Source organism: Tyto alba, unplaced genomic scaffold, assembly GCF_018691265.1.
Source record: "Tyto alba isolate M040663 unplaced genomic scaffold, T.alba_DEE_v4.0 Super-Scaffold_39, whole genome shotgun sequence".
Classification (NCBI taxonomy): domain Eukaryota; kingdom Metazoa; phylum Chordata; class Aves; order Strigiformes; family Tytonidae; genus Tyto; species Tyto alba.
In genome coordinates this window covers 651,559-671,059 of record NW_024881314.1, presented here as the reverse complement: position 1 = coordinate 671,059, position 19,501 = coordinate 651,559, and the positions used below count along the sequence as shown (strand labels likewise).

Genomic DNA, 19,501 nt, shown 5'->3' with positions numbered 1-19,501 from the left:
TGCCAGGGGGGTTGGGGATCAGGCTGTGACACACCGGTGTTAAAGGGGGCTGGCATGGGGGGGCTGGGGAGCGTGGGCTTCTGCTGAGCCGTGCCTTAGCGCTGCGTGCGAATCAGGAGCAGAGCCTAATGAGCCAGACTAATGAGGTGGAAGGGGAATTCCGGCAAGTTTGGGGAGGCTGAGGAGTCTCTGTGCCGTTCGCGGTTTCTCTGGGGGTTTCCTGTGGCCTCTCCCCAAAAGCGGCGAGGGATTCCCATCGTGGGGATGGTGCTTGCTCCCGGCTTGGCGTGCCTGGGTCTCGCGGCGGAGCCCGGCGGCTGCAGCCCGGAGCTGGGCGATGGTGGGTCTGCACGCTGCGGCCCCAGCAGTGTGTGGCCCCTCCCGGGGGCTGGGGACGCCGGAGCCCCAAGACGGGAGACGGGTGTCAGCGCGGGGGTGGCGAGGCGCGGGCGTGCAGGGCCGAGGGCACGTGCCCGCCTTCTGCGCCGCTGGAGACGGCCGCGGAGCGTGCCCACCCTGCGGCCCCGGCCATCGCCTGCGCCGGGGGGGGCCTCAGGGGCAGTTCTGTGCCGTGTTTGGGATCCCTCTGCCCATTTTCTTCCGCGTGGTCCCCTGGCCGGCACGCGAGAGCCTCTGTGGGCTGCTCGCCGGCTCTCTTGCCCCTTCCCCAGGGCTGCCGTGCTTGGGACGTGGCATCCCTGCCCGGGCACCGCGCTGCTTCCTTTATTGGGGTGCTGCGGGGCGGGTGTTTGGGGGATGCTGGTGGCTTTGCGTGGCCCTGGCCAGCAGCCTCCCCTGGGGATTGCTGCAGAGCCAGCCCGGGGGCTCCCGCCTCCCTTTCGACTTCCCTCTTAGTTTTGGCTGATTTGGAGGCAGGAGGGTGATTCGTGAGCCACACCACTGCGGGCATTTTTTTTCTTTTTTCTTTTTTTTTTTTTTTTTTTTTCCCTTTCCTCTTCTCCTTGCTTTTTAATGAGCCAACCTTGGAGGACCTTGAGAGACGCTCCTGCAGCTTTGCTGTGACTTATCTCCTGGCCTCTGCCCCCTATTCCGCCGAGGGGATAAATCTCGGCTCCCAGCGCGGAGCCGGCGCGCTGAGCCCATCCTGCCGCCGGGTGCCGGCATCATAACTCACGGCAGGCGGGGGGGCTGCCTGGCGGAGGTCGGGGGGTGGACGTCGCCGCTCGGCGCCGTGATGGATGGGCTGCCCGGGGGGAGGCAGGGAAAAAAGTCCCATTACAATGGGGGACAAGCTGTTAAATTATCTCCTGTTCAACCTGGGTCGGGGAAAAACAAACCAGAGCTGCTGAGAGTGACGTGGGACTGCGGGCTGCCTCCGAGGAGCATTTGGGGGGAATGGGTGGGTTGGGGGGGACTTTTTCCTGTAGGAAGAAGCCTTCGCCTTTCCTTGTCTCCATCCCATGTGCTCTGCTGAGGCCAGGGCTTGTGCTCCCTGGGGAGGCAGGGCCAGCCTCAGCATCCTGCATCAGTGCAGAGGCTGGGACGCGGTCCCACTGGGGACCCCCAGGCCAGGGACCCGCTGTTCCCCCGGGCTGGGCACACTTCCCTCTCCCCGGGGGGCTTTGCTGGTGGGCAGGGTCCTGCCAGGCTGCCTGGGGGGCGGGGGGGTGCAGCCGGGCCGCGCTCCAAAGCTGCTCCCCAGCCGTGAGAGAACTGTGCCCTTAAAGGAGTGGGACAAGTGGCGTGCGAGTCCCTGGAAGCCGTGGCGCTGAGCTCTGCGGCGTCCTCCTCCGTTATTAGCAGCGATGCCTACACAGGGACGGGACTGGAGCCTCGCCCTCTCTCTTTCAGGCTGAGAAGCTGCTGCTGTGAGACCCCGACGGCTCTTCCTGACGGCTCCGAGGGGCGAACGCGAGCGTGAGCTCCCGCCTGCCACCGCAGCACGAGGTACCAGCTCTTGGCCCCCCGCTACGTCGCTCCCACCGAGCAGCCCAGGTAGGAGAGGGGAGGGCTTGGAGATGGTTTTCGGTTGAGGATTAATCTGCTGCTTCCCAGCCCGGGGCAGCAGCCCGCGGTTCAGCCCGCCCTGTGCTTTGCACCAGCGCTGGGTACAGATCCCGCGCCCACCCGCAGAGGTCCAGGCTCTTGTGAGAGGACCTGGAGGAGGGGGGCTGGGGAGCATCGCAGGGAGAAGCCACGGCCCCTCCGGCCCTCGTGGGACGGGGTGGGGGGTCCTGGTCCCACCCCACGGGCCGGGCTCTGCGCTGCTCCACGGGGATCGGTCCCGACCATCGCCCTCCTGCTCGCTGCAGGAGCGCGGGGGTGCCGGAGCGCGCGGGACCTCGGTTGTCCCCCCGGCATGGGCAGGGGAGCGGGCGAGCGCGGTGCACGCACAGCCCTGCGCATCGCAACCTGGCCGGATCCACACAGCCCGTGCTGCAAAAACCCACCCCGGCTGCGTGCACGGCTTCCGTTCGGTCTGGCTTGAACCCGTGCCCGTCAGTTCCCGTTACACGCACTAGAACCCCTCCTCGTGCTGACACCCGTTTGCACTGGGAGCTTGCACTGGCTTAAGGAGTGGTTAAAATTTAAACCTAGCAAAGGCAGGGTGACTTTCTCCTCCAAACGAGCTGTTGTCCCCGTTTCTTCCCGGCGTTGTGAGTACCCGAGGGTGCAGCTGGCTCTCAGAGGGGCTGCGCCAGGGCTGTTGCGGCTGCAGTTTCGGTGTGATGGCCGGGGCCTGGGCTGCGTGGCCCCATCTGCTGCTGTGCACGTCTCCTGGGGCACTGTGAGTGGGGGGGAGTGCCTGGGTGGGAGTGGGTACCGGCAGAGCTGGGCATGGCCAGCCGGTGCAGCCCGCCGCGGGGGTCCCGGTGCAGCCCGCTGCGGGGGTCCCGGTGCAGCCCGCCGCAGGGGTCCCGGCGCAGCCTGCCATGGGGGGGGTCCCGGTGCAGCCCGCCGTGGGGGTCCCGGTGCAGCCCGCCGCGGGGGTCCCGGGGCAGCCCGCCGCGGGGGTCCCGGGGCAGCCCGCCGCAGGGGTCCCGGTGCAGCCCGCCGCGGGGGTCCCGGGGCAGCCTGCCATGGGGGGGGGTCCCGGTGCAGCCCGCCGCGGGGGTCCCGGCGCAGCCCGCAGCGGGGGTCCCGGCGCAGCCCACCACGGGGGTCCCGGGGCAGCCCGCCGCGGGGGTCCCGGCGCAGCCCACCACGGGGGTCCCGGTGCAGCCCGCCGCGGGGGTCCCGGGGCAGCCCGCCGCGGGGGTCCCGGGGCAGCCCGCCGCAGGGGTCCCGGTGCAGCCCGCCGCGGGGGTCCCGGGGCAGCCTGCCATGGGGGGGGGTCCCGGTGCAGCCCGCCGCGGGGGTCCCGGCGCAGCCCGCAGCGGGGGTCCCGGCGCAGCCCACCACGGGGGTCCCGGTGCAGCCCGCCACAGGGGTCCCGGTGCAGCCCGCAGCGGGGGTCCCGGTGCAGCCCGCCATGGGGGGGGTCCCGGTGCAGCCCGCCGTGGGGGTCCCGGCGCAGCCCGCTGCAGGGGTCCCGGCGCAGCCCGCCATGGGGGGGGTCCCGGTGCAGCCCGCCGTGGGGGGGGTCCCGGCGCAGCCCGCCATGGGGGGGGTCCCGGTGCAGCCCGCCGTGGGGGTCCCGGCGCAGCCCGCCATGGGGGGGGTCCCGGTGCAGCCCGCCGCGGGGGTCCCGGCGCATTCCCGCCATGCAGAGCCGCTCGCTGCATGCCAGCTCCTCTGCTCTGCCCCACTCCCAAGCGCAGGCTCGGAAATCACCAAACAGGCAGTGAGATTTTTGAGCGTCCTTGTCCCTGGGCTGGGGCAGAGACCTCCTGGTCGTCCCGAGAGGGGGATTAGAGAAGCCTCGCCTCTGCGAAGAGGCTGTGCAGATGGATTTCCCCAGCTGCATTAATCAGTTTGAAGGCAGCAAAGGCAGCTCAGCTCTGTGTATCACCTTGAAGCTTTTTTTTTGCCTTTTAGAAAACTTTGGGTGGATGTTATTGCTCATGAAAGCGAGGGGCTGATCATGCTGGGAAGGAGCGGGCGTAGTGTGGGCTGGCACTATTATGCAAGCTTCCCACATGCCGCTCTGCCAGCGCTCTCCGTTCCAGAACAACAGCCCGCGCCCGCGTGCCAGCCCCGAGCCCACCCCCGGGTCTGCCGGAGCACCGCGGTCCCGCGCTGCCCACATCGCCCTCGCCACAGGCGCTGCCCGTGCTGCCTGCACTGCCCGTGCTGCCTGCACTGCCTGCACTGCCTGCACTGCCCATGCTGCCCGTGCTGCCTGCACTGCCTGCACTGCCCGTGCTGCCTGTACTGCCCGTGCTGCCTGCACTGCCCGTGCTGCCTGTACTGCCCATGCTGCCTGCACTGCCCGTGCTGCCTGTACTGCCCGTGCTGCCTGTACTGCCCGTGCTGCCTGCACTGCCCGTGCTGCCTGCACTGCCCGTGCTGCCTGTACTGCCCATGCTGCCTGCACTGCCCGTGCTGCCTGTACTGCCCGTGCTGCCTGTACTGCCCGTGCTGCCTGCACTGCCCGTGCTGCCTGTACTGCCCGTGCTGCCTGCACTGCCCGTGCTGCCTGTACTGCCCGTGCTGCCTGTGCTGCCTGCACTGTCCATGCTGCTTGCACTGCCTGTGCTGCCCATGTTGCCTGCACTGCCTGCACTGCCCGTGCTGCCTGCACTGCCCTTGCTGCCCATGCTGCTTGCACTGCCCTTGCTGCCAGTGCTGCTTGCATTGCCTGCACTGCCCATGCTGCCTGCATTGCCCGTGCTGCCTGCACTGCCTGCACTGCCTGTGCTGCCTGCACTGCCTGTACTGCCCGTGCTGCCCATGCTGCCTGTGCTGCTTGCACTGCCCGTGCTGCTTGCACTGCCCGTGCTGCCTGCACTGCCCGTGCTGCCCATGCTGCTTGCACTGCCCTTGCTGCCAGTGCTGCTTGCATTGCCTGCACTGCCCGTGCTGCTTGCATTGCCTGCATTGCCCGCACTGCCCGCACTGCCCACACCGCCTGCTCTGCCCACGCTGCCCGCACTGCCCGCACCGCGCTCCTGTGAAGAGCGGTGAGCCCCGTGGGGGGCAGGGGCGGTGGGTGAGGGGGGTGCGTGGCCCTGCCCGGCCTCTGCCGCAGGGGCACGTGAGGGGCTGCGCCTCTTCCCCAGCCCGATTTCCTCCATCGCTTTCTTCTGTGCCCTCCAACCTCCCTCCCCGAGGGCCGTCTCCCTGGCGGGGGCCTGGTGGGTGGGCTTCGGGCTGCCAGGCGTGAGCTGCAAACCGGGGGGCTGGGGCCGTGCACGAGGCTTGCGGGGACGGCGGGGAGCAGCCTGGAGCAGGGAGGAACGCGCTAGCGTGGAGCCCCTGCGACAATTCTCCCCATCATCCCCAAACCCGCCGGAGCCCCCCGGGAGGAGAGAAATCCTTAAAGAGAGGCTTGGAGACGAGCACTGGGGAAACATCTGCCAGGGGAGCCCTCCGGGTGCTTTTGTTCCAGCGAGAGGGAGCGCGAGATCAGCTCAGACATGAACGGCTGCGCAGCTCTGACCCCAAAGTCCCAGCGAGGAGGAGGACGGGGGGTGCGCGGCTGCCCGGGGAGGTCATCCCGGGAACGACTGGCACCGGGATCCCCGTTCCCTCCCTCCCCTCCGAGCAAGTAAATTAGGTCACACTTGAAAGTCAGTTTCTTGGCTGTGGATTTAATTTAGCTTTTCCAGGCTAGTTATCATATAATAAATTCCAGGAGATTTATAGAAAACATGCCCAGGGAGGCTTAGCCAGTGTGTAACAAGATTTGTGTCTATTTCCCGCTGCCGAGCAGCTCCAGCGAGCGCGGAGCTGCCGGCCGGCGCGCAGGCAGGGCAGCAGCCCCGGGGGGGGGGAGTGGGGTTGGCCCCCAGGACCGGGCAGCCCCGGCAGCGGGGGGCTGTCACCCCACGGCTCTCCGGGCTGCGGGAGCGTCCCAGACACCGACATCCTCTGTCCCGGCAGCGGCGGCAGCCGGTGCCCTGGATCGCCCCGGAGCGGGTGCGTTCCCCGTGGCCGCCCGTCACTTGTCTTCTCGCATCGGCACAACGGGAGCGACGTCCCCGGGAGCCCGGGTCACGGTGTGAGGATTTGGCAGCCCTGGGCCTGGTGCCAGAGGGGAGCGATGGTGGGGCTGGGGGGCCACCGGGTGCCTTTCTGCTCGAGGGGGGGACGGTGTGCAGGACGTCCCTGCCGGGGAGGACCCTGCGCCCTCTCTTCCCTTCCTCCCGGAGTGCAGCGGGCCGTGAGACAGAGCTAAAATCTGCAGCTCTGGTCTCCCCGCTGCTGGAGGCGGGTTTCCCACCGCTCCAGGAAAGGCCGAGAAGGGAAAACGACTCAGGTTTGTAGTGATTGATGATCCTCGCAGCACACCGGCAGCTAAGCGGCTGGGAGAGTGCCGGCTCGGCACAGAGGGCACTGCCAGCCGCGCTCCCCACTCCGTCTCTCGCTGCTAACGCCGCCCAATTAGTGTCTTATTAGTCACTCCACGTGTTAAAGCATTAAGAACAATTAAGGGTGAGAAGAGTTTCCAGATGTAGCAGCAAGCGCTGGAGCTGGGAGCTGGCAGCTCTGCTGGCTGCTCCCATATGGAAAGGATCTGGCGCGCGGTGGGGCTCGCTGCGGGACCACGTGGACCAGCCCGCGGGGTCCCGGGGCCACCGAGGTGTGGGCAGGCGGCCGGTGACCCCCCCTGCGGTGCAGCCCCGGGGGGCAATGCCCGCCTCTGCCGTCAGCGCCGGGGGCCTTGCAGAGGTGGGGATGAGCTGCGGGGGCTTGGGGGTGAATGTGGGAAATAGCCGCTGGGATGCTGGCTGCGGGGGGGGGAGCGGCCGGGCCCAGCTCCTGCCCCCCCGGCAGAGGCGGCCGCGCTGCCTCGAGCACGGGGACCCGCCTCCGAGCACCGCTTGAGCGCCTTGGACATGCTCCCCGTTATTAAGTTTGCAAATGAACTCACGTCAAATATTTATTTATTGGCTGGGCTGGGTGTGAGTCAGAGTCCCTCCGCTCGGCGCCCAGCCGTCGCTGGCAGCCCTGCGCCGCGCCGAGCCTTTCCTGGCGAGAAACCGGGGCTGGGAAAGCGCCTGGCTGCGAGCAGCTACGAAAGTGCATCTGGGACGCAGCCTCGACAAAGATAGCGCCCGTGTTGTGACACGTCGAAGCGCAGGAGAAGTAGCACAAGCAGAGACGAATGTGACTTCGGAGCCCGAGTGCAAGTGACTTCAGCTCCCCATAAATAGTCCCTGGGCGGCGCTGGAGGGAGGGGGCCTGGAGCAGGCAGCTCCGGGGGGCTCTCGTGGTACTCCCGTGGCTGGTTCCCACCCCCCCCCCCAAGGTAGGTCGCACCCCCCCAGAGCTGCACCCCATTGCATTGGCGGGGGCCACCAGCCCCGGGCCGGGGAGGGCTGGGGTGTGCGGCTGGTCCCCGATCCCGTGCCACTCGCCTGCTGCCTGGGCAGTGACCCGCCGCCAGCTCCTCGCCTCCGCCGTGCGCATTTGAACTCGGCACCCTCAGCGTGTTTGCCTGCCTGGGGGGTTGTATGTGTAGCCGTGGCCCTCCCCACGCTCCTCGGCACCGAACCCCTCGCCCTGCGCCTGGGCGCTTTGGGAGGTTTTCCCAGCTGCTGCTGGAGGTTTGGGTGCCCTCGTGATGCCGAGGCTTCTCCGCTCCTGGTGTGGGAGGTTGCCCCAGCCCTGGAGCTGCTTGCCCGGGGCTGCCTCACTGGTGTGAGGGGAGGGGGGGGGTCTCCCCGGGCAGGGATGCTGCAGCCCCACGTCGCTGCAGCTGGGGCCGAGCGAGTGCCGCGAGATGCAGGCGTGCAGCCAGGCTGGAGAAGGGGAGGATGGTGGCCTTCGGCGTGTTGGAATAATTTCTCTGCTGCTCTCTCCAGGGCGCAGAGCAGTTCTTGGACAGATGGTGTTTTTGAGTGACCTTGCAGTTCTGAGCGATTCCCTCGGCTGCTGAGTAATGGTGGGAGCCGCGGGAAGCGAGCAGCGGTGCTTCAACCTGCTCGCGCCGGTGGGAGTTTGTCAGGGAGCCAGGGCTGGGGAGGGGTGTGGGGTGAACCAGGGGATGGAGCGGGAGCCCGGCAACCATGACGTAATGACTGCAAGGCAATTAAATGTGCACCGCGATCCCCCGCTCCCCTTGGCCGTGGGAAGAGCGCGGTGTGCCTGGTGAGGCTCTTCTGACGCTCCCTGACAGCTCCTCCGGCCCGTGCCCCCGTCTCCTTCTCCTCCTCGCTGCTCTTGCTCTTCTTTGGGAAGAGCCTGAGCTTCCCCCCAGAGCTGAGGCAGCATGGGGGGGGGAAGCCCCTGCACCGCTGCTGTGGCGGGTGCTGCAGGATGGTGCTGCTGCCTGCGCTGAGCACCCCGGGAGGGGGGTGCGTGGTGGCACACCGGGGGGGACGCCAGGTCATGCCTGCGAGGGCTGAGCTGCTTGGTGACTGCAGTGGGTGCTGGTGGGGGGGTGCTGAGCCCCGAGGGCAGGGACGGACAGCGCTGTGCACCCCCGGGGGAGCCCCCCGCTCTGCTCCCCCTCGGCCCCAACCCAGCAGATGGGGGGTGGGATGTTTCCCCTGAGAGAAGCGGGGCTTTCTGCTCCCCGGGAGCGCGGCGGGGGGTTCACTGTCCCCCACCTCTGGCACGGTGGGGGCTGGGTCTGGCATTGCTTCTCGGGGCACAGGGGAGTGGCAATGGGCAGAGCTCGCCCACCCCCAGGGCTGGGGCTGCTCAGCCCCTGCCCGCCCCGGTCCCCGCCCCGGGAGGTCAAGGTCTACCCCAACTCCCCAGATTCGGCAGGGGGGGTGTCTGAAGCTCTGCACCCCCTGAGAAGCGCTGCCCCGCTGAGCCAGAAGCCGAAGGCGGCTGAGTGTGTGGTGGGTAGAGGCTTTTGCCATGCGGCATCTGTCTCGCAGGTACCGCCTGGGGCTGCAGCCCCCAGAGGAAAGGCCGAGGCGGGGGTCGGGCAGCGCTGCGCGGGTCGGCTTTGCCGTCGAGGAGGAGTCACTCCTGGGTGAGCCTCAGCACGCTCCTTTGGCAGCCCTGCCTACCAGCTCCGCGGAGGCTGCAGCACCAAGAGGTGTCCTAAATCGAGGCAGGAACAAGTTGATCTTGGCACCAGCCCAGAGCATCATTTGCATTCAGGCGCGGGGCCCCGGCAGTGCTGCGGGGTGAGCCTCCGCCTGCCAGAGCATCCCTCGGGACCACCGCGGAGGGAGCCGTGTCTCGGGGATCGCCGTGCTCCAGGTTTCTTGGTTTTGTGCTTCTCTAACTCTGTGCCCAAGTTTGCCGTCCAAGAGATGCGCCTCTGCTCCTTCCGAACGGGAGCTGGCACCTCGCCGTGGCAGCCGCTGCCCGGTGCCTCCCTTCGCCTCGGAGGGAAGATGCTCCAAGCGCCGTCGCAGCTCGGCCGCTCTCGTGGGCTGTGGGGGCGAGGGGGGGGGCCGATCTGTGCATCCCCCGGGGCTGACGGGGGCTGTCAGGAGGAGGCTGCCCACGGCGATATGGGTGTGGGCTTCTCCAAACCCTTCCCTGTTCCATAGCCTGATAAAGCGCAGTGGGGCCGTTCCTGTTCCCATCTGGGGGTGCAGCGTCTCACCTTCCCGTAGGATGGACCGCAGGGACCAGCCAGGGCCGGGCAATTCCCAGCCGGATTCGAGCGGCCCGTCGCGGTGTCCCGTGGGGCGAGACGTCGCGGTGCCCGGGGGCTGTGCGGGGTGGGCAGCTCCTGCCGGGCAGCCCCTCGGGGCTGGGCCGTGGAAACGCGGCCGGGTAGGGGGGAGCAGCGGAGGGGACGCGGGTCTGTGAGCGCAGCGGGTCGGGGTGCGGGGCCCGAAGCTGCTCCGGAGTCACGGGAGGGAGCACGTGGGGGGCAGAACGCTCCTGCTGCGTGTCTGGAGTGTCTGGGTGAGGGGGGAAGGAGGTGCGTACCCTGCAGCGGGGCTGGGGGCTGGGAAGGGGACTGTCCTCCCGGGGTGCCCCGTGCCGGCAGCGCTCCCGGGCAGGATCGGGGCGGGTGGGGCTGCGGTTGGGGGGCTCTGCCCCGGAGCTGGAGCAGGGTGGGAGGAGGGGATGGGCCCTGCTGGGGCCCCTGCACTGCGGGTGCTGCTGGGGACGGCCCCGTGGTGCTGGGGACGGCCCCGTGGTGCTGGGGACGGCCCCGTGGTGCTGGGGACGGCCCCGTGGTGCTGGGCACTCAGATGTGGTGCACCGCCCGCAGCCGCCGGTGCCAGGCTGCCTTGCAGCATCCGAGCAGCTCCGGTTACTTAACATGCAGCAAGTGTTGTACTCGGAGAAATTTAGACGTAATTTTTTTGTGCTTGCATGTAAATGTGGGTAGGTGCTGTCCTGATTGATGGCAATTAGCATTTTCTAACGGTAACAGATGTTCAGATTGCCAGGAGGCTGGTACCTAACGCCCACACTGCCATCTGTTCCACTGGGCACTGCCTGGGGAAGCGATACCAGCGCCACAGACCTGCGAGTCCTTGGTGGGGTGTATTTAACAGTATTGTGCAAGGGGGTTTTTTATTTTTTTTTTTTTCTGGGGGAAAATAATAATAATAAAGACGTTTTCAGGTTTATAAATAGTACGCTCTGTTTATTATGGGATGGCGACTTTCCATCCGATTAGCAGGCTGGGTTTCTGCACGGAGCTGGGGAAGCAGTCTGGGCAGTGCGCGGAGCAGGGCTGTGCGGCCGGCGGCTTTCCCGGGCCGCGGTGGGAAGGGGCTGCGGCGGCGGCGGCCGGGGGTGTCGGTGGGTGAACTCGCTGCCCGCTCCCCGCAGCGCCGGCGCTGGGAACGGTGAAACATCCGAGTACGGATTAAAAGGAATCGAAAGGCATGTTTTAGGAAGAGCCCCCAGCCCAGTCCCTGCTGTCCCTTGTCCCACCCGATCGAGCAGCTGGACGGTGCTGCCCCTCCCCATGCACAGACACCCCCGATCTCCTTCCCGCCTCCCTTTTTTGGAGCCTTTTGCACCCATTTATACTGTCCTTCAGCCCGAGCAGCTCCTCTCCCTCCCCAGTGCCTACTCCCCGCGTATTTCCAGAGAAGCAGCCTCGGCCGGGCTCGGACGAGCTCTCTGTCCCGTCCGCCCCGCCGAGCCGCTCTCCGTCCGCGGGGCAGCCCTGCCCGGCTCCCCGTCCCGCCGCTCTCACGCGTGGACGTCCAGCCGTACGGCTCGGCCCGGCGGAGCCGCGCGGTGCCGCGGCTGCTCCCCGCCTTCCCCTGGAAGTCTCTCTGCCAGGCAGCCTAGAAACACGCTTGCTTTTTTTCACAGATGCAGGAGATGGTGACTCATAGTCAGCTTGTAACTGAGTAATATACCTAGATGTTTCTCTGTGTGTTTTTCCAGGTTAGAGCAGAAATTCTCGCGTAGTCCTTATGTTCGGCATTTTGAACTTTGTGCTGTTCGGTCGCTCCAGGCTGGGGGTCTGCCAGCCCCCCGGGCTGAAGCCTCTCCTCCTGCACGGCAAATGCCCCCCCGGCCCTCGCCGGCCCGTCTCGCTGGGGTGCTGCTGCTGGCCAAGCTGCTTGCGTTCCCCGTGCCTGAAGGAAGGCACCAACTTGCTCTGGCACGAGCTGCCTTTGGTAAGGCAACGTTCCTTCTTACCTGTTTGTCGTGTTTCCTCCTTGGTTTTCATTGAGCTTCTGTTCTGCGTGTTGGGGGGGTCTGGGGGGGTCTCTCCCTGCCCCTGGCTCCTTTCCCGACTCTGTGCTGCTCTTTTCCAGTGCCGTGGCCCGTTGCAGCTCCACACGTGTGTGGTTGGGCCAGTTCTGGAGGGTTTCTGGGATGGAGATTTCCTGGTTCCTCTGGTTTGGAGTCACTGGACATTTTGAGTTTTGTTCCTGCTTTGGGAACTGTAGCTTCCATTACCGTTCCTCCGTTCTGTAAAGCAGACAGTGTGTTAATCACCAGCCCTCCTGAAAGCCGGCGCTAATTGTTCACTCAGTTTTCAGGCAACACCTAGCTTAGTTTTATCTCTACTCATCCATGCTGTGCAGCAGCCTCACTTTTTTCTGTACTATCTTTTTCTTTACATAACTAATGAACCTTTTGCTGTTTTGCCACAGCATCCCATTCAGCCCCTGGCAGCCCTGGCTCTGCCCCGTGCTGCCTGGCACACGCGGGTTTCGGTGCTGCGGGTGCCTCTCCCCGTTCCTCGCAGGCTTCTTTCACTCAGCTCAGGTCCTGCCAGCTGCGTTATTTATCCGCTTAGTTCTGAGTCTGTTCTCTGGGAGCTTTCTTCCTCTTGCTGAGGACTTTATTTACTCCGCCTGCATTAAATAAAACTCTGCTGGCCTTACAGCTCAAGGCTGCGGCCTCTTACTCTTGTCTACTCTTGGAGCTAGCCCTATCGTACAGATATATTTTTGTTTGCTGTTGTGTTATTTAGACTGACCCCACGCGTGGCCACCTGAGCCGGGGTTGTTTTCTGCAGCCAGTTTTCTGTGCTGAGGCTGTGCCAGGCCCTTGGCGGGGCCGGGGGATGCTCTGTGGCAGCCCCACACCGTGCCCGGGGATGTCAGGCTGCCAGCGAGGTGTGGACGATGCCCTTCAGCGGAGGCTGAAAACTGCCGTAAAGGCAGGGAAGGGTTCCTGCTGGCAGCCGTGCACCCGTCGGGGGAGAAGCTGAAAGACAAATGGACGCAAAACGCTGAAAAACTCAGAGATGTGGTTTGCAGAACGTTACCGTGGGGTTGCTGATTCCTCTCAGGAGGAGGAGTGAGTCGCAGGGGCAGGCGAGGCTGGTCTGGAGGAGTCTGATTCCCCCAGAATTTTGCTGCTCACCCAGGAGAGGCTTTGTCAGCCGCGCTCGGGGCATCCCGCCGGCACAGGCTGGTGCAGGATGCCAGGAGCGAGGCCGCGCCACGGCAGTCCCCACGGAAAAGAAGGACTTTGTTATTTCTTAGAAGACAGGTCAGCTTGAAAAGGCGCTGGGGGGGAGAACAGAAATCGGAGCTTTTTTCCCTTAAATCATGCCTGATGGCATGAGTGTCCCTGGGCAATCTGGCCGGTGGGTGCTCTGCTCTCTGGGGTGTGCCGGCGCGGTGCAGGGGCACCCAGAAGGTGCTGTGAGGTTTTGGGGAGCCGGCAAGGCTCCAGGTGCCAGATGGTCGCCAGGCAGAAGTGCTGGTCACCAGTGCGGGGGGCGGAGGGGGGGGCTCCCCCCGGCTCTTGCCCATTCCCTGCTCACTGGTGTGTGACGTTCCCCACCAGTTCCACTGGGTTTTGTCCTTCCTGGGAGAGCTCCCCCGGCCGTAGCGGGTCCCAGCTGTTCCTGGTACCCTGCCGACCATCCCGCTCCCATTGCGCCTGTCTGTCGCGGTACCGTAATTCGGGTGATATTCCCCAAATATCACTGCAGCTGCGGGAGGGAGCTGGGAGCCGTGCTGGTGCCAACCCTGGGCACGGGGCTGACCCACGGCATCCCCGCGTTGCCAGCGCGGAGGGGAGCCCCGGTCCCGCCCTCCCCTGCGGCCACCGCGCCGGGCTGGGGCCGTGTCGCACTTGGACTGGCACGAAGTTGTTTCCATGACACATGATTAGCTCTTCCCTGGGCATCATTAACATTTCTCTAAAAAGACCCTGGCGTTCCGCCAGCTGCTTTGTAAGCTGCTTCGGAGGGGAGGAAACCAGCTCGTCTCCTTGGCAAACTGGGCCAGGGGATGGAAGTTTTGCGACGCAGCTCGGTGTTGGGGGCAGTTCCCCAGGCCCCGCCGTGGATTTCCCCGTGCACGGCCATTACCCGGCCGGACCGCTCGGCTGCCGGCAGCCAGAGGGGTGGTGATGAAACGACAGGAGGTGAATTATATAGACAGTGCTTTCCTTCTCTCTGGAGAGCTCCCACACTTTCTCCGAGGTTTGATTCTGAGGCATTTCTGTATTTTTAATTTCCCTCCCCCCCCCCCAATTTTCCTTCTAAAAACATGAGTCAGTTGTGGTGTGCACAAAGGGGAATGCAGGGAGCCGAGGCTGGGTGCCGCGAGCTGCGGAGCCCTGCTGCAATAAATCCTTTTCCTTGGCACTCGGCTGCTCCGGCTCGGAGAGGCTCTGCTGGGCCCAGGGGCAGCAGGGGAGCCGGGCCCTCCAGTTCGGTGTCTGGGGTTTCCCACTGCTGTGTCCAGCTGGGAAGAGCCTCTGGAGCATGAGCTGAACCCCTCAGCCTTGCTGAGCCCCGGGACCCCCCTCCTGGACAGCCCCTGGGGGGACGGCGCTGGCGAGGGCATCGCTGGGAGCCGGGGCAGAGCTCTGCGGGGAAAGGTGACCCCCGTTACTGATTGCTTTTTAAATTCTGGCAGAACTGGACGCTGGCCCAGTCGTTTCCCCCCCGGAGGCAGAGCCGTGTGCTGGCAGGGGAGGAGAGGCTGAGGGCAGTCAAATAAATCAGGTGATGGATTGACTGGGAGCCAGGCTGGAAAGGTTTATCAGCCACCATCGCCTGGTGCCTCTCTGGCTGCAGCAGCCCCGGCGGTGGTGAGCGGGCTGGGGGCTGCACCGGCACAGCCCCCGGCGCCGGGTGTGCACCCCGGGGCCTGGCGAACCGGGGAGCGTGGGTGTGAGTTCAGAGCCGTTGGGATTTGATTTGCTTCGTCCCTCCGTGTTCTGGTCAGGGCTGGGAGCCGGCAGCGGCCGGGCAGAGCTGGGCATGGCGTGGGGCGAGGGGGGGGCACAGGAGCCACCGCGCTGGGCAGAGGGGCCGGGGGGCAGAGGGGGCCATCGGGCAGCTTTGGGGTGAGCCGGAGCCTCCCCCCGCTGCGAGTTCAGCCCTCGCTGCTGAGCTGGTCCCGGAGCACCCAGCGAGGTGGGGGCTGGGGACGGGGCGAGGGGCTACGAGTGCGGGCGGGCTCCTAGCCCCCTCCTTTTTTTTTTTTTTTTTTTTTTGTTGGAAAACAAGCCTGCTTTGCTGTCTTTGTCCTTCTTCCCCTCACTCATCTGGGAAAACTTACCCGAGTGTTCGCATAGGTGTCACCAGCCTGACAGCTTGTGCTGCTCTAATAAAATGGCTCCGTAGCGGAGGGTTTGATCTATTTTTAAAGCGAGCTGAGCGCTGTCTCCTCCCGCCCTCCCACCAGCAGGCTAAACTGAGCCCGAAGGCTCTTGGGAGCGCGGCAGCGGCGCGGAGCAGCTCGCGAGCCCCCAGCCCGGGCTCCCCGGCCGCGCCGGCGGCTGTAGCCGTGGCTGGGGCAGCCGGCCCCGACTGCTCCACACCACGGGGAGATGCTCCGGCGCGACAGGAGCAGGGAGCAGAGAGGGCTCCCTTCGCTGCTCTGTCAGAGAGAGGAGCTCTCTGCATGATTTTTATTCCTTCGAGCAGTGAATGTGCTGTATAAATTAACATACGGAAACTTAGCTCCGCTTGGAAGTTCAGTATTTTCTCCTCGTTTGATGCCCTGTTATTAAAACTCAATTTTCTACGAATAACGTCCTTTAAATAGAATTCGTCTTCCAGCGATGACTCATACCGAAGCAGCAGCTCCTCGCAGGAGAAGGCAGGCACGAGGGCAGGTCTGGCACTCGCAGCCCTGGGAATCCCCAGATTAGCTCCCGGTGCTTTGCCGCGCTCGGGGGAGCTGCCCTGGTTGCCTCTCCTGACCAGTCCCGCATCCTCCGGCTGATGCCCAGGGAGTCGGCCCGGGGATCGGATCCCCTGCTGCGCTCCGGGGTGTCCCTGGAGCCTGCAGACCTGCCCCCCGGCCACCCACCCGCCCGTGGGGCGGTGGCACCGTGCCCGCGTGTCCCCAGGCGCTCGCGGTGGCACGGGCTGGGGACGCGGCATGCTGCCGGGACGCTGCGGTGAGCCGGGGATGTGGTGGGTCACCAGGCAGGCTGGCCACATCCCACCTTGCTGAGCGGTGCCCGGGGGGATCTGGCAGCAGGACATGGGGCACAATAAAATCTGGCTTTTCCCCTCCCACCACATCCGTGCCATTTCCGCCTGCACTGATGCGTTGCCCGCGCTGGTCCTTGCAGCCGCCCGGGCTCGGGCCAGGCTCTTCTGCACGAGATGGGGACGTGCTTTGCACGTGGCTGCAGTTTGTTACCAAGTGCCAAACGTTTGGCTTGGCCGGCTGAGGAAAGGATCTCTGCCCCCTCACTTAGACTGGTGAAGCTTCTTAGTTTTTTCATTTCCCAGAGGGAAGGAAGAGCCCTCTAAGTGCCGCGGCGAAGGAATGCGGGATGGCAGCGTGGCAACGGCTCAGCCAGGGCAGCACGTGGCTGCGCGTGGGCCAGCGTACCCAGCCGTGGCTGGTCGGCATCTGCAAGCACAGGGATAATTCAGGGATCGTTATTAGAGGCGCCAAAGGGCGTCGTGGGTCCCCGGCGTGGCCTTGGCAGACGGGCAGGGAGCTGGAGCGGTGCAGGTGGGCCAGGGGGCTCGCGCAGGAGGTGTTAGCGGCAGGACACTGGTGTTGTGGCTCCTGGCACGTGGCGAGACCGGCACTGTGATGTGGAAAGGAAAAGGAGGAGACCCTGGCAGGAACCAGCGATGGGGAGAAGTGGGGGACCCCCCCCCCCCAGCTCAGCAAAGGACTGGGGCAGCCTCAGCTTAAAGCAGCTCCCAGGGGCCGGGCGACGGGAACGTCACCTCGCTGGGGACTGTCCCACCACCCGTCGGGTGACATCTTCTGCGCAGGGACTGTGTCTCTTTGCCCCCCCGCCCCCCGTTGCCTGCCTGCGGCGGGTGTGCTGCCAGGGCAGGGGCTGCGCTCGCTGGGGACTCCTAGGACCCCCGGGGCCCGCTCACGGGGTGAGGCTGGGCTGGGCCCTGCTAACGGGCAGCGTCGCCGGCGGGCAGCTCGGGCACCGTTTGCTGTCGCTCGGTGTCAGTGTAAAACCCTCCCCAGGCCAGGGAAGGGGACGAGGGGCGGAGAGCTGGCTGGTGGTGGCGTTCCCGTGGTGGGGCTGCCGGGATGCTCTGCAATCCATCGCCGTGGGGCTGCCGGTGCCGGGCGAGCACTGGGGGACGTTAGCTGGACGGGGGACCCCGTGGCTGTGCCCACCCCATCACACCAGTTATCCCTGCTGAAGGCAGAGCCTCCAACCTCACCAGGGCTCTGGGTGCGTCTCCCGAGAGCCCTGGCTGGCGCAGGCAGGAGGCGGCAGGCGGGCGCTGGCGTTATAACTGGGGAGGTTGTGGGTGGAGGGAGCGAGTGGCAGGGTGCTCAGCACCCGAGCGGAGCGAGTGGCAGGGTGCTCAGCACCCGAGCGGAGCCGTGGGCGAGGGGAGCGGGAGGTCGGGCGCTTCACCAGCCGGCACCGGGCTGGGAGAGCAGGCGGAGCGGCCGGGGAGGGCGAGTGAGGGGTGTCAGGGACAGAAATAGGTGTGGGAATTGTGTCAGGGTGGGAGGAGGCCCGTTTTAGGTGCTTACTGGGGCGGGGGGGTCGGTCCGGCAGGCAGGGAGGCGGGATGGCCGGGGCCGGGGCTGAAGGGCCCCTGTCCCAAGCTGCGTTTCACCAGCACTACAGCACTTCTGCTCGAGGCAATTTCCCCCCCAGGGAGGGAGAGGAGGGCACAGACAAATCTTCCAATGCTGGCGGTGTCAGCTCTGAGTGGTCCTGAGCTCCTGCAAAAATGAGTTTTCTCCCACCTCCTGCCCCCCTCCCCGGGAAACCACTCGCTCTGGTTCAAAGTTTCCTGCCAGGATTATTATTCTTTCTGGTCTGGCATCTGTTAAGGTGACAGCAGCGGGGGAAAGGGAAGGTATTGGAACAAATTTCTCATAAAAAGTAGCTAAGTTGATGAAACCATTACGCTGCCTGCATCCTGCACTCCATCATTGTGACACGCCGGGGGAGAGGTGCTCACGCTGCCGTTTGCCGAGCTTTCCCGCAGGAGAGCGGGGCCAGCGCTGCCTCCCGGGCCCCACCCCGGGGGGTGCACGCACGCCCCGGCCCCCCGCAGCCCCCGCTTCCCGCATCTCCCCAGCCCTCCCCGACTGCGGGCGCTGGAGGAGCGGGCCCCGGGTTCGGTCGCGGTGGCAGAGCAGGGTGCCCGTCCCCGGGGAGGCGACAGCGAGGGGATGTGCGCGAAGCCCTGCGGCCGTCTGTCGGGGCTGGGCAGCGCAGAACCGGGCAGCGCGTCGGGGGAGCAGGGTCTGTGCGGAATCCCCGGGCCCAGGGCGGTGGGGTGGGGTGGGGAGTACTGGGGCTGGGGGAGGTGGGGCGGCCAGGGAGCAGAAAACGGGGCCGAGTGCTGGATTTCCAGAGTGTTACCTGCTTTTATTAAAAATCAATGATGCACTTGAGCGATTCCACTTTGTCTCCCTGACAGCGAGGCCTCTGCATCAGCCGGGACGCAGGATCCGGCGCTGCTCCCGGCTCTTGTTATCACCCTCTTCTCTGCTGCTCGCCCCCCCGAAAGCCAGCCAGCTCATCTCCAGCCCCATCAGCACCGAGATTTACAGCCGGTCTCTGCCGATTGCTTGTCTCACTCTTCTCTGGGTTTTATTCCTATGATCTATCATGCCCTGCTCCTGCTCCACAGCCACCGGGACACTTCGTCAGGCAAACTCCTGCCTCGTGGTCCCCCGTTCCTGCGGAGCGAAGCGGGTGTGACGGTGCTAAAATCACCGTGCTGCGGCGGCTGGGTGCCTCCCCCCGGGAAGCCGAGGGGCCATGGCCGCTCCAGGCACCCCCAGTTGTGCCACGTGCCGTGCGGTCCGTGCCGCTGGAGCACGCTGCATCCCTCCCCCGGGCCCGTCCCCGGGCCCCCCGGGAGCAAACGCAGCACCCCGGGAGCGGCGGGCAGGGCTGGGGCTCGCAGAGCGGGGCGGGGGGGGCTGTTTGCCACCAAGGTCACAGGGATCGCCGGCCAGGACGTGTCTTCTGTGTGCAGCAGTGGTCCTTGGACACGGCACCTGCTGTGCTAAACATGGTGAGAATCTGTTTGCCGGCCCTGGCCCGGGTCCAGGCGGTCTGTCTGTGTCCAGCCAGGCTCCCCTGGGCCTTTAAATTCTGCAAGTGCCTTTTCCTGCCGAGGTGCTGCTCCGGGGACCATGAAGAGCCGAGAAGACTCCAGAAATGGCAGCTTATGTCTAGACCAGGTCTCAGAAATTTTTTTAATCGCTTTTCCACCCCCACAGCCTGCTTCATGCGAGGCTTGAAGTGGTCACCTATGTTAAGTGCTCGCTCCTAGGCTGGGTATCGAGCTGGTGGAGGAGGCACTGGGATGTGAAAGGAAAGCCCTTTTTCCTGGAGGCGTTGAGCTATTCCTTACTCTGACCTAGATGTCAGTTTAATGCTCCGGCAAGTCCCAAGACTCGCATATGAGGTTGCCCAGGGGAAGATGATATTTCAGGAACACAGAAGCTTCTCAGCAGTGGTAAAGTGCACGAGCTTTCCCTGGCAGGAGCCTTGCAGAGCCCCCGTATGCTAGCGCCCGCCGTGCCAGCCGTGGAGCGGTGCCCCCCGCTCCTCGGGGGTGCGAGCGCGGTGCCCGGGCAGCGATGGCAGTGCCGGGCAGAGCCCGCGGTGCTGCCGGGGCCGGAGCGTGGACCGCGAGCTGCTCGTG

General features: G+C 65.6%; 1 protein-coding gene across 9 annotated transcripts in view; it reads left to right on the top strand.

The window, feature by feature from the left end:
• The window catches only part of RBFOX3 (RNA binding fox-1 homolog 3), a 178,855-nt gene that overhangs the window by 82,691 nt on the left and 76,663 nt on the right, over window positions 1-19,501 (top strand). For 8 of the 9 annotated variants that reach the window (XM_042802438.1, XM_042802435.1, XM_042802442.1 and 5 more), the window contains exon 2: window positions 1,813-1,956. The exons of the other annotated variant lie outside the window; for it this stretch is intronic. The gene's annotated coding sequence lies outside the window, so the exon portion shown is untranslated. The remainder of the gene's footprint in view (window positions 1-1,812; window positions 1,957-19,501) is intronic. 9 annotated transcript variants of the gene reach the window in all.